Source organism: Lissotriton vulgaris, chromosome 4_1, assembly GCF_964263255.1.
Source record: "Lissotriton vulgaris chromosome 4_1, aLisVul1.2, whole genome shotgun sequence".
NCBI lineage: Eukaryota > Metazoa > Chordata > Amphibia > Caudata > Salamandridae > Lissotriton > Lissotriton vulgaris.
In genome coordinates this window covers 866,922,494-866,935,283 of record NC_141691.1, presented here as the reverse complement: position 1 = coordinate 866,935,283, position 12,790 = coordinate 866,922,494, and positions in this window count along the sequence as shown.

The window sequence follows — 12,790 nt, the reverse complement described above, 5'->3', positions numbered from 1 at the left end:
GCTCTCACTCGATGTGGGCAATGAAGAGCCTTTCTGGGGCTCATAAACAAATAGGGCACGAGAGCCTCTCAGGGCTCAAGGAACAAAGGATGGCTCCTCTAGTTGGAGTCCCTCACGGGGGACTCAGGAAGCAGAAATGCCCCAGGAGCCTCGGGGCTCCAAACAGCTACAAGCGCGAGGTCGCGCTATGGGGGAGGGGCGGACACCGGCAATGTGTCCCGCGGCCCCTCTCCCACCTTTCAGGCACTCACCGGGCGTCTCGCTGCTGGAGCAGCGCGGGGATCCTCACCTCACTCGGGAGCCTCGCAGACACGGGAGCAGACGTCCTCGGTCTCCCGCCTGGCCTCGTCTCGACTTCTTCCCGCCTGACTTCCGCCGGGGCCGCCAATGGCAGCGCGGCCCTGGGGGTCAGGAGGCGGGACTTCCGGGTCGCGGAAGGCAGCGGCCCGGCAACAGCTTTCGGGGCTCCTGGGCTGCGGCGGTGATTCCTTGGCAATGCCGGGTGGGCACCGGCTCGTAATCAATTAAAACAACACGGGGCAATGCCGGGTGGCACCGGCCTTCAAAATAAAGATAAAGCGAGGTGGCACTCGCTACGCCAGAAATCGGCGAAATCGGCAATTCAGCTGCAATGCCGGGTGGGCACCGGCAAGGTCAATACAGCGCTCCCAAGCGCTCAGGGGCACAGGAGAAGCGCGCTCAGCGCTAGAAATGTCAGCAAAGCGCTATGGAGCGCTGGGCCACCAGGGAAGCGCTCCTAGCGCTACAAATCAACATCAGGGTGCCTCCAGGCACAGGAAAGCTCCAGCAGAGTCTGGAGGCAGGCAGAGGGGCAAGGCAGGGCCAGAGCCAGCACACTGGGTCTCCAAGCAGGGAGACAGCCAAGTGGCGGTCCTCTTGGCCCCTGCAGCAGCAGCAGCCCCCTCTGGTAAGATCCTAGGCAGAACCAAGAACAGGACAAATTGTATGGGGACACAGCCCCTTCTTATACAGCAAAACCCCTTTGTCTCAAGGGTGCAGGGTGGGGGAAAACCAGTCGTAGCTGGTTCTGAAGTACTCTGTTTACCCCAACCACCCTCTCTATTCACTGGCAGGGCTAGGGCCATCAGTCGCACTACAGGGGGTGGAGCCAGCATTGTCTGGGGAAAGTCCAGGCCCAGCAGGGACCAAGTGCACTCCTCCCAAGCCATCAAGCATGCTGATCTCACACTCACCACCGGGCAGACCCATCCAGCCTTCCTGGAGCCAGGCTCACCAGCCAGCTCCAGCCAATCACACGACAGGCATATTTTCCAGCAATATGCCAAGTCCCAGAAATGGCATTTCTACACATGCCACATTCACGCAACAGACATCATTGCGAAGCATTCATTCCCACGAACACGCACATACCAAATTCGAGCATGCACTCCCCACACATCAGGAATTACTAGGGACACAGACATTCCCCATGCATCCCTATGGGAGAGCAGGCCAGCCTAACTGCATGCACGCACTTTACTCTGGGACACAGAGCAAAAGTGCGCACAGACCAGAAAATCATCCACGCATATCACAGATAAAAAGCAAAAAGATTAGGGGTGAACCTGCCATAAGGGCCAAGTCCAACACAACCCCCTACCAGCCAAAACGCAGGGCAGACCAATCACCACCGTGATGGACTTACCTGCTTGGGGCGATAAAACACGGACGCGGGCCCGCAACTGCAGGGACACCCTCCTGTTTTACGCCACTGTGAACCCCTCGGGTTCCTTCTAAAGCTACTGTAGGGACTCACTGGATTACCCCACTGGTACTCTCCAGCTGCCCTCGGTGAGGACCAGGCCCTAGGCCACCCATGTGCCACTGGTTCCTGCCAACTCACCAAGTGGGGGGTAGTAACCCCTGGCACATAACAGCCATGCTCCACTCTTCCTGTCTGCAAGACAGGACTAGACTGCCACTGGTTCTCCAGCCTAGGGTCTACAACCTTAGGTGGACCAGGAGTCTCAGGGAAGGCTCTCCTCCCCTTACGTCTTCTCCTAGGGTTCCTCCGCCTCCTGCGAGGGGTACCCTCTAAACACCACTCTCCCAACCTAGGGTTTAACCCCTCAGGTGGTACCGGGGTCAGAGGTGGGCTTTCCCACCCTCTGCACCCCCTTCCAGAGTCCTGCTCCCTCCCAACCGGGGCGGTATCTCTGGAGAAAGAACTGGTTAGGACACTGCTTACAGTATTCCCACCCTTCAGGTCAGGCAAACCCTGAACCTGGACCTCCAACCTCCGGTCTAGAACCTTTGGTGGAATCACTGCCTGGCACTCCAGGACTTCTGAGGACTCACAGGTCACTCCCAAATCACTCATCTCACTGGACTTCTGTACTCTCCCCACTGGAGCAGTACTGCCAGACTCCAAAACTACAGAAGCTTCGCTCACAGATGCTCCAGGTCCTCCACACACTAGGAGATCTCCCTCAAGTGGACTAACAGGTAAGCATAGGTCCCCACCCTGGTGTTCCCTAAAGAAACCATCCAGGCTCTGAGGCAGGGCTTCGGGCATCTGGGGACTCTCGGTCTCACACTTACTTCCGCTCCACTGAGACAGACAGCAAGCCCCTACACCCTCCTCACTATACTGAGACCTAGCTGGGCTACTCTCACCCTCCTCCACCACGCTGGGTTGGAGAAAACCTGACCCACTATTATTGGAATTACTCGCTAGCGGCGCTAAGGAACCTCTTGCACTCTCCCATCGGTCGGCTTCCGCTGCAAGATCACATGCACTAAACGATCCAAACTTCAACAGGTGCTGGCGCAACTCTGGCACACAATAACTGAGCAGGTGCTCTGTGACAACCATGCTAAACAATCCGCCAGACTTGTCGTTCACGTGAGCCTTTTCCCAATTAAACAGTGCTCCACAACACTCATCCTCAAAGTCTTCCCAAGACTGATGAGGCAGTTTCCTAAGTCTCCTGAACTTCAACCCAAACTCTACTGCGGGGGAAACAGGCAACATACTCGGGGAACTGGGAGTGGGACTGTCAACACCAACACTTAAAAAGCTGCCACCACTGGACTCCACCCTGCCTGGGGAATCCAGACAATTACACATGCACTCAGGGGGTAACCTACTCTCTTGGGCTACCTTCTCCCTTAACAAGGCCCTCTCAGCCTCTAGCTTGGTATGCTCCAACCTGAGCTGTTCCAACGCTAGCTGATGTTCCCTCTCTTCCTTCCTATCCAACCACTCCTCTGGGGACAGGGAAAGGGACGGGGCGCTGGTACTGACACTGGACCCAGCAAGGGACTCCCTATCTATGGGGTCATCACTCTCTGCTGACATCCATCCACTGTCATCACCATCCAACTCACATTCATCAACAGAATCTTCAGGGCTCCCCACAGACTCACCACCCTCATGGCGTGCGGCCCGGGCCCTCTCTCTCTCACTGTGCTCGAGCTCCCACTGACCCTTTTGCCACAGGATCAGGCTGTCCCTAAGCTGGGACTGAGTAACCAACTCACTCACCTCTATGCCTCCCTTTTCGCAGAATCTGACCAGCTCTAACCTACTGTATCTAAACAGACTACAGAGATCAAAAACTGGCTCCATTTTGGCGGACGTTCTCGGGAAAAGTTTGACACAGGGAACCTGGGGGTCTGAGCTAAACAGGAGAATACAATCACAAAATTCAGCAAGATTCCTATCTCTCAGAACTTGCACTCCACTGTCCAGCGTAGCACACACTCATTCACACACAACCCTCCCCTCGGACTGGTAAGGCAGTTTCTACCACCCCTGATTCTCTCAACCTGACCACTAGCGACACAGGTACCAAACTCTGGGAGCAGGGCGGGGAACAAGGTACTGGACAAAATACAAAATGCCACCTTTCAGGAGAAGCCAAACTGAACTTCCCTAAAAAACAATAATCCCCAAAATGTGGTTATCTAAAAAATGCAGAGCTTTGAAGTGTGGCCTGTCGCCACTGTGGTACAGCGCAAACACAAATCCTTATCCCACCGCTTGCCGCCAATGTTAGAAACGGGACCCTGGCCGGCCAAGACTCGCGTCGAGGTCAGTCAGGGATCACCACTTCTAAAGTCAGGGCAGGGGAGTCACACACCAAGGCAACCCCCACTCGCCCTCTAGGTAGCGTGGCGCGAGCAGTCTAGGCTAAACTTGGAGGCGGTATGAGTTAAGTATCTGCGCACGCACCCCAGCAACAACACCCAAGGCCCACCACAAAGAAAAGACTCCACACAAGGTTATATAAAAAATAGCCTTTGTATTATAATAAACAAAACACATTAGATAACACACGCAAACTGTACAATGTGCCAGAGGCACGGGCAGAATTTACAAGGGGAATTATGTACAGGACAGGGCCACATGGACCACTGTCAGGGGTAAGCACTTGTTAGGTAATAATACTGGTAGATATACACTTATGTCGTAAACATAGAATGAATAGCACCAAAATTATAAATGCAACACACATCCAGTAATCACTGGTACAGTAAGGACCTCCTATGCAACCCTAACTCACTGTAGGTAAATCACGCAGGTAACTAGGACCTAAGGAAGGAATACCAACACCTAAGCAATTCACTCTTAGCAAAGGGAAGGAAACCTAACATGAAATGAACCATCAACAATCTACTATGCAGGTCACATCTAGCATAATGGAATAAACATAAACAATCCTCTATGCAGGTCACATTTAGCAAAAGGGGATAACCATGAGAATACCTAATCAGGTTACTTTTAGAAAAGGTACAGGTTAGAACACATGCACAAGAATTACATAACACGAAATTACCATGCGCGGGGTGCACAAAGCACAGCACTCAAAAGTGTCCCTCAGGCCAACTGGCCTCGAAAGGGGCGGAATGCCCTGAGTCTTAATGTCAGGGAAGCTGCGCAGGCAGCACAGCACACAAACCTAAACGTGGCAACTGTCCACTAAGTGCTGGACAGTTGTAAAACAAGATGCACGACGTGGGAGCCAGGAGGGCTCAAGAATCAAGGTGGGCAAGGAGCCTCTCAGGGGCCCGCCAAGCAAAATGGGCAAATAGAGCTCAGCGCTCTTAAAATAATCAAAATGCCCCCAGAGCCTCTCTCAGGGCTCTCACTCGATGTGGGCAATGAAGAGCCTTTCTGGGGCTCATAAACAAATAGGGCACGAGAGCCTCTCAGGGCTCAAGGAACAAAGGATGGCTCCTCTAGTTGGAGTCCCTCACGGGGGACTCAGGAAGCAGAAATGCCCCAGGAGCCTCGGGGCTCCAAACAGCTACAAGCGCGAGGTCGCGCTATGGGGGAGGGGCGGACACCGGCAATGTGTCCCGCGGCCCCTCTCCCACCTTTCAGGCACTCACCGGGCGTCTCGCTGCTGGAGCAGCGCGGGGCTCCTCACCTCACTCGGGAGCCTCGCAGACACGGGAGCAGACGTCCTCGGTCTCCCGCCTGGCCTCGTCTCGACTTCTTCCCGCCTGACTTCCGCCGGGGCCGCCAATGGCAGCGCGGCCCTGGGGGTCAGGAGGCGGGACTTCCGGGTCGCGGAAGGCAGCGGCCCGGCAACAGCTTTCGGGGCTCCTGGGCTGCGGCGGTGATTCCTTGGCAATGCCGGGTGGGCACCGGCTCGTAATCAATTAAAACAACACGGGGCAATGCCGGGTGGCACCGGCCTTCAAAATAAAGATAAAGCGAGGTGGCACTCGCTACGCCAGAAATCGGCGAAATCGGCAATTCAGCTGCAATGCCGGGTGGGCACCGGCAAGGTCAATACAGCGCTCCCAAGCGCTCAGGGGCACAGGAGAAGCGCGCTCAGCGCTAGAAATGTCAGCAAAGCGCTATGGAGCGCTGGGCCACCAGGGAAGCGCTCCTAGCGCTACAAATCAACATCAGGGTGCCTCCAGGGAGAGGAAAGCTCCAGCAGAGTCTGGAGGCAGGCAGAGGGGCACGGCAGGGCCAGAGCCAGCACACTGGGTCTCCAAGCAGGGAGACAGCCAAGTGGCGGTCCTCTTGGCCCCTGCAGCAGCAGCAGCCCCCTCTGGTAAGATCCTAGGCAGAACCAAGAACAGGACAAATTGTATGGGGACACAGCCCCTTCTTATACAGCAAAACCCCTTTGTCTCAAGGGTGCAGGGTGGGGGAAAACCAGTCGTAGCTGGTTCTGAAGTACTCTGTTTACCCCAACCACCCTCTCTATTCACTGGCAGGGCTAGGGCCATCAGTCGCACTACAGGGGGTGGAGCCAGCATTGTCTGGGGAAAGTCCAGGCCCAGCAGGGACCAAGTGCACTCCTCCCAAGCCATCAAGCATGCTGATCTCACACTCACCACCGGGCAGACCCATCCAGCCTTCCTGGAGCCAGGCTCACCAGCCAGCTCCAGCCAATCACATGACAGGCATATTTTCCAGCAATATGCCAAGTCCCAGAAATGGCATTTCTACACATGCCACATTCACGCAACAGACATCATTGCGAAGCATTCATTCCCACGAACACGCACATACCAAATTCGAGCATGCACTCCCCACACATCAGGAATTACTAGGGACACAGACATTCCCCATGCATCCCTATGGGAGAGCAGGCCAGCCTAACTGCATGCACGCACTTTACTCTGGGACACAGAGCAAAAGTGCGCACAGACCAGAAAATCATCCACGCATATCACAGATAAAAAGCAAAAAGATTAGGGGTGAACCTGCCATAAGGGCCAAGTCCAACAAGCCCCTTGTAGAATGATCAGCAGCAAGTACTGGTTTCTGCTGGGAGAAACACTGATGTCACCCATAGAATGTATTCTGTGAAAACAAACTGCTCTTGCTATTCAGTAACTTTTTTCCCAAAATAAAAGTTGTACACATCAGTACAGGAAAAACGATCAGATATTCTGACATAGGTACATACAAGGGAGACATTATCAGGGTTATGACATTCCCGAAACTTTAAAACAAATCCTAATGAAAACAATCAAGATTTTTCTTTGGTCATTGATGATAGGATGAGTCTCTGCTCAAACATTTTTGAATATCATACAGTGACCGTACAAATTTGAAAAGAGAGCTGGAATTAAATATTTAGAAATGTGTAAACAATTTGCATTATCCTACCCACCCTGCTAATACATGTATATCTCCTTCTATAAACTGTAGGTTTACAAGGTGAACATTGTATAAAACAACCAATTTCTTGTGTTGCTCATTATTAGGTGTAGTAATACTACACTCAGCAGCTAGTGATACCAAAGGGCACATACTTTAATAGGAGCTGAATTTCCTTACCTATGTGATGTTTATTGTTTGCTGGAGAAGAGTCATTTTGAAGCTAACTTCCAATGAGGAGGTCTAAACTCCCCAATTGAACTTTTACCAAATTAGAAAAACTCTAAAGAAATCATCTAAATGATAGGGTGGCCATGGCATTGAGAAAACATTTTGAAGTTCATAGGGTATCTTTAATATTAAATGATAATTGAATTTTCCAAATTGGGGGAACTTAAGTCAATTAAACCCCTCATTATGGGAACAGACACCTAAAAAATGTCTCAATAACATTAATGAAAACGTTACTGTAGCATGCAGATAAAACAATGGAGCAAATCAAGAAAATAAGCACATTTACGAGTTATAAGGTCAACTTTAAAGAACATATATAACAAAATGAAAGTCAATTTAAACACAATGATAGAGTTTATCAATGAGTAATAATGTATACATTTACCACAAGAAGTGATTATCATTATGCTCCTGATATAACCATGGAAATTGAAGCACAAAAACAAATATTATGTGAATCGTCAAGTAGTTACTCTGAATCAACATAGATAGCACCCAGTCTAGTGGTCCCTCACTAGAACCTTCTGAAGAATCATTTTTTAGAAAAACTAAAGAAAAAAGAGATTTCAAGGCAGACAAAGAACATTGAAAGAGAAAACAATGAAGAGTTAGGGGCCATCAAAAGAGCCAAGATAGGATTAGCAAAATTATAAAATAGAAGAAAGAAGGGAAACAGATGTCAAGGTTTCCATAACCTAATAATCCATATCCAACAGGAGCAATGCTAATTTCCATACTTCCCTCAACCCACTGATGTCCATGCAAATATGTAATATGCCAGTCAGCAGTAAACTGGGAGAAAGAGGAATGGGACAAGAGAGAAGGGAAACAGGTGTCAAGGCTTCCATAACCTAATATTCCATATCCAACGGGAGCAATGCTAATTTCCCTCTTTCCCTCAACCCACTGACGTCCATTCAAATAATTAGTATGCCAGTCAGCAGTACACTGGGAGAAAGGGGAATGGGACAAGAGAGAAATGAACAGAGACACCACAGAGGTGTTCACCCCACCTGTTCTGCCTGCTAGTCTCAACTGGCACTGTACAGGCACGGATATCTACAACAATAGAATGCTCTTTTGGATGTGTGGAGCAATATTATGTTTTATTGGTTCTGTTTTGTCATATGATATCCTCACAAAAAGGTTGACTTAACTCGCTTTCTGAAATTACTGACAACTTTGTGATTTTCTAGAGCTGAAAAGGAGGAATATTCTTTAGAATAATTATACAGAATAACCCGAACTATAATCTATATTCTAGTACCCACAGTGTACTTAGCAGATTACAAGCTAAATCAATGATGTGATAAATCCTTACTACACCACCAGTAACATAATGAATACACATCACCATTATGCTTTTCAGTTCTGACAATATGCATTCACATCTCCTCCACTGATAATACCTCAGCACCATGCATGAATCAAGTCAAGTCAACAAAGTCTTCATGGTAGCTTTGATAAACCAAAATGTATGACTCCAGTGTTGCGTTTATATTCTCAACAAGATTAATCTAGTTTATAATACGGGTGCACAATAAGAGGACTCTGGTATTGAGTTTGTCATTCTACACAAAGTCACTATAGCACAAAGGGTAAACAGTCATAATATTGATTCCAAAATAGAGAACGGACATAATATCGAAGTAAAAATATAGAATGGACAAAATATCGAATGTACACAATATAGTGGTTAAAAATATCGAATTTAAGGTAAGTAATATCGATTTTCAAAATATAGAAGTCAAAATATCGAAGTATACAATATAGGAATTAAATATATCGATTTTTTAATAATATCAATTTTTTAAAAGTGTTTTGTATGTTAGTATATGAGTGAAAAGTGTATATTAATTTTTGTAATGTATGTTTAATGTATTTTAAGTAATGAATTTTATGTTATTTAATTTTTGCGTAATTTAATTCTGTAGCGGGTTGTGGGTTTATAGGGGAATAGGGTGGGAAGTAATTTAATTATATTAAATTAAATATTAATTTTTAGCAATTATTATTAATTGTTAATTAAATTTTGCTTTTTAGTTCTGTAGCGGGTTGTGGGTTTATAGGGGAATAGGGTGGGAAGTAATTTAATTGTAATTAATTAAATATTTGTATTTATTTATTGGTATTCATTTTGAATTTATTGTTATTTTTTAATTGGTAATTAATTTTTATTAATTGCCAATTATTTTTTATTAAATGATTAATTGTTAATTATGTTAATTTTCTAAATTTATTTTCTGTAGCGGGTTGTAGGTTTATAGGGGAATAGGGTGGGAAGTAATTTAATTGTAATTAAGTAAATAATTGTTTTCATTCATTGGTATTGATTTTAAATGTATTGTTAATTAATTTTTAATTGGTAATTAATTTCTTTTAATTGGCAATTAATTTCTATTAATTGGTAATTATGTTGTATTAATTAAATTGTATTAATGTATTTTCTGTAGTGGGATGTGGGTTTATAGGGGAATAGGGTGGGAAGTAATGTAATTGTAATTAATTACATGTTAAAAATACTTTTTGTGTATTGATAATTAATTTACTGTTAATTTTTAATTGGTATTAATTTGTATTATTAATTAGTTTTTGTTATTGAAAATTAATTAGTTGTTAAATAATTATGAATAGGTTATTAATTTTTAATAACTGATATGAAGTTGTATTTCTAATTAATTATTACATACTATTAAATTGGTTATTAATTTCAATTAATGTTTTATTGGGATTGATATTTAATTTATTTTTAATAATATATTAAATCATTACTTTCCCTACTGTTAAACTCACTAGAGTGGGAATAATAATTTTTACCCTCCCGCTATCCAACGCTTTCCCTACTGTTGCACTCACTGGAGTGGGAATAGTAATTGTTTACCCCTACGCTATCCAAAGCTTTCCCTACTGTTGCACTAACTGGAGTGGGAATAGTAATTTTCACACTCCCGCTATCCAACGCTTTCCCTACTGTTGCACTCTCTGGAGTGGGAATAGTATTTTTTACCCCTACTCTATCCAACGCTTTCCCTACTGTTGCACTCTCTGGAGTGGGAATAGTAATTTTTACCCCTACGCTGTCCAATGCTTTCCCTACTGTTGTACTCTCAGGAGTGGAAATAGTCATTTTTACCCTTCGAATATCCAACGCTTTCCCTACTGTTGCACTCTCTGGAGTGGGAATAGTAATTTTTACCCCCACGCTATCCAACGCTTTCCCTACTGTTGCACGCTCTGGAGTTGGAATAGTAATTTTTACCCTCCCGCTATCCAACGCTTTCCCTACTGTTGCACTCTCTGGAGTGGGAATAGTAATTTTTACCCTTATGCTATCCAACGCTTTCCCTACTGTTGCACTCACTGGAGTGGGAATATAAATTTTTACCCCTACGCTATCCAACGCTTTCCCTACTGTTGCACTCTCGGCAGTGGGAATAGTAATTTTTACCCTTATGCTATTCAACGCTTTCCCTACTGTTGCACTCTCTGGAGTGGGAATATTAATTTTTACCCCTACGCTATCCAACGCAATCCCTACTGTTGCACTTTCTGGAGTGGGAGTAGTATTTTTTACCCCTACGCTATCCAACGCTTTCCCTACTGTTGCACTCACTGGAGTGGGAATAGTATTTTTTACCCTCCCGCTATCCAACGCTTTCCCTACTGTTGCACTCTCTGGAGTGGGAATAGTAATTTTTACCCTTACGCTATCCAACGCTTTCCCTACTGTTGCACTCACTGGAGTGGGAATAGTATTTTTTACCCCTACGCTATCCAACGCTTTCCCTACTGTTGCACTCTCTTGAGTGGGAATAGTAATTTTTACCCCTACGCTATCCAACGCTTTCCCTACTGTTGCACTCTCTGGAGTGGAAATAGTATTTTTTACCCCTACGCTATCCAACGCTTTCCCTACTGTTGCACTCACTGGAGTGGGAATAGTATTTTTTTCCCCCTACGCTATCCAACGCTTTCCCTACTGTTGCACTCACTGGAGTGGTAATATTAAATGTTACCCTCCTGCTATCCTACGGTAAAATATTGTAAATTTTTTATTAATAACTTAAATTAATTATATCTTAATTTTAAGGTTATTTGAGTATTTTTAAGCATGTTTTAGTTAATTATATTTATTATTTCATAAATTTTAAATTACTTTTATGACAAAAATTCGATATTTTGACTGACTATATTTTTTACAGACTATATTTTGGATTCGATATTTTTGTACTTACCTGTTTGTAGATAGGAATTCGATATTTTGGCATTCTATATGTTGGTGACTATATTTTGGTAAGTCTTTATTTTGTCATTCTATATTATGTCAGTGATCCAGCATAAGGCAATAAGGATTGATAAAGCATGGTGAATCACACAATAGGGTATCGAGGCACTTTCATGTCCCAGAGGCTTATACGAACAGCCAGGTCTTGAGCCATTTGGAGTTCCAGAAGGAAGGTGATGATCCATAGGTGCATGACGAGGTTGTTCCAGGTCTTGGCTGCCAATTTGGGAAAGAAGCGTCCTCCACCTCTGCTTCGATAAATGAGAATGGGCAAGTGAAAGGGAGGCAGACCGTAGTCTTATCAGCAATTATTGGAAGTTCAGCTGATGGTTAATGCATTTGAATCCCGAGTTGTGTAAAGCCCTGTGTGTGTGGGTCAGCAGCTTGATTTTGCATCTCTTCTGTAAGGGGAGCCAGTGGAGTTGCCTGATGTGGAGTGTGATGTGGGTTTGTCGGGGAAGGCCGAGGACGAGTCTGGCTGCAACGCTCTGTATGGTCTGGAGTCTCTCTAGGAGGTGTGTGACGATTCCTACAAGGAAGTTGTGTTGCCACTGTCAAGTCAGCTGGAGATGAGGGCCTGTGTCATGGTGACTTTCGTGACGGGTTAGCCACTTCAAGATCTTATATAGCATGTGCACCGGATCTATGATGTTACAACGCGTTATTTTACAACGCATGCTGTAACATCGCAACTTTTACAACGCAGGTTCCATTAGATTGGATGCCATTACAGCGCAGGATATTACATAGCAGATGCTATTACAACGCATACCATTACATCGTAAGTGTAGGTAAGTATAACTTTTTTTTAAAAATTAAATTAAATTAATTTCATTAATTTTATTTTACTAATATAATTAAAATAATTGTAAAAATGTAATTAATATAATTTATTTAAATAAGTTTAATTTAATTTTAATTAGGAATTAATGTAATTTAATTAATTTAATATAATTTTATTAATTTAATTTAATAAATTTTATAATAGTAATTATTTAAATTTAATTAATTTAATTTAATTAATATAATTGAATTAATCTTAAAATTGTAATTAATTTGATTTAATAAATGTAATTAATTATAATTTATTTAATTAATTTAATTTAATTAAAGTCGTACTTTAAAAAAAATATACCCTAAAAATACCCCTGTACCCCAAAACCCAAACCCAGCCCTAA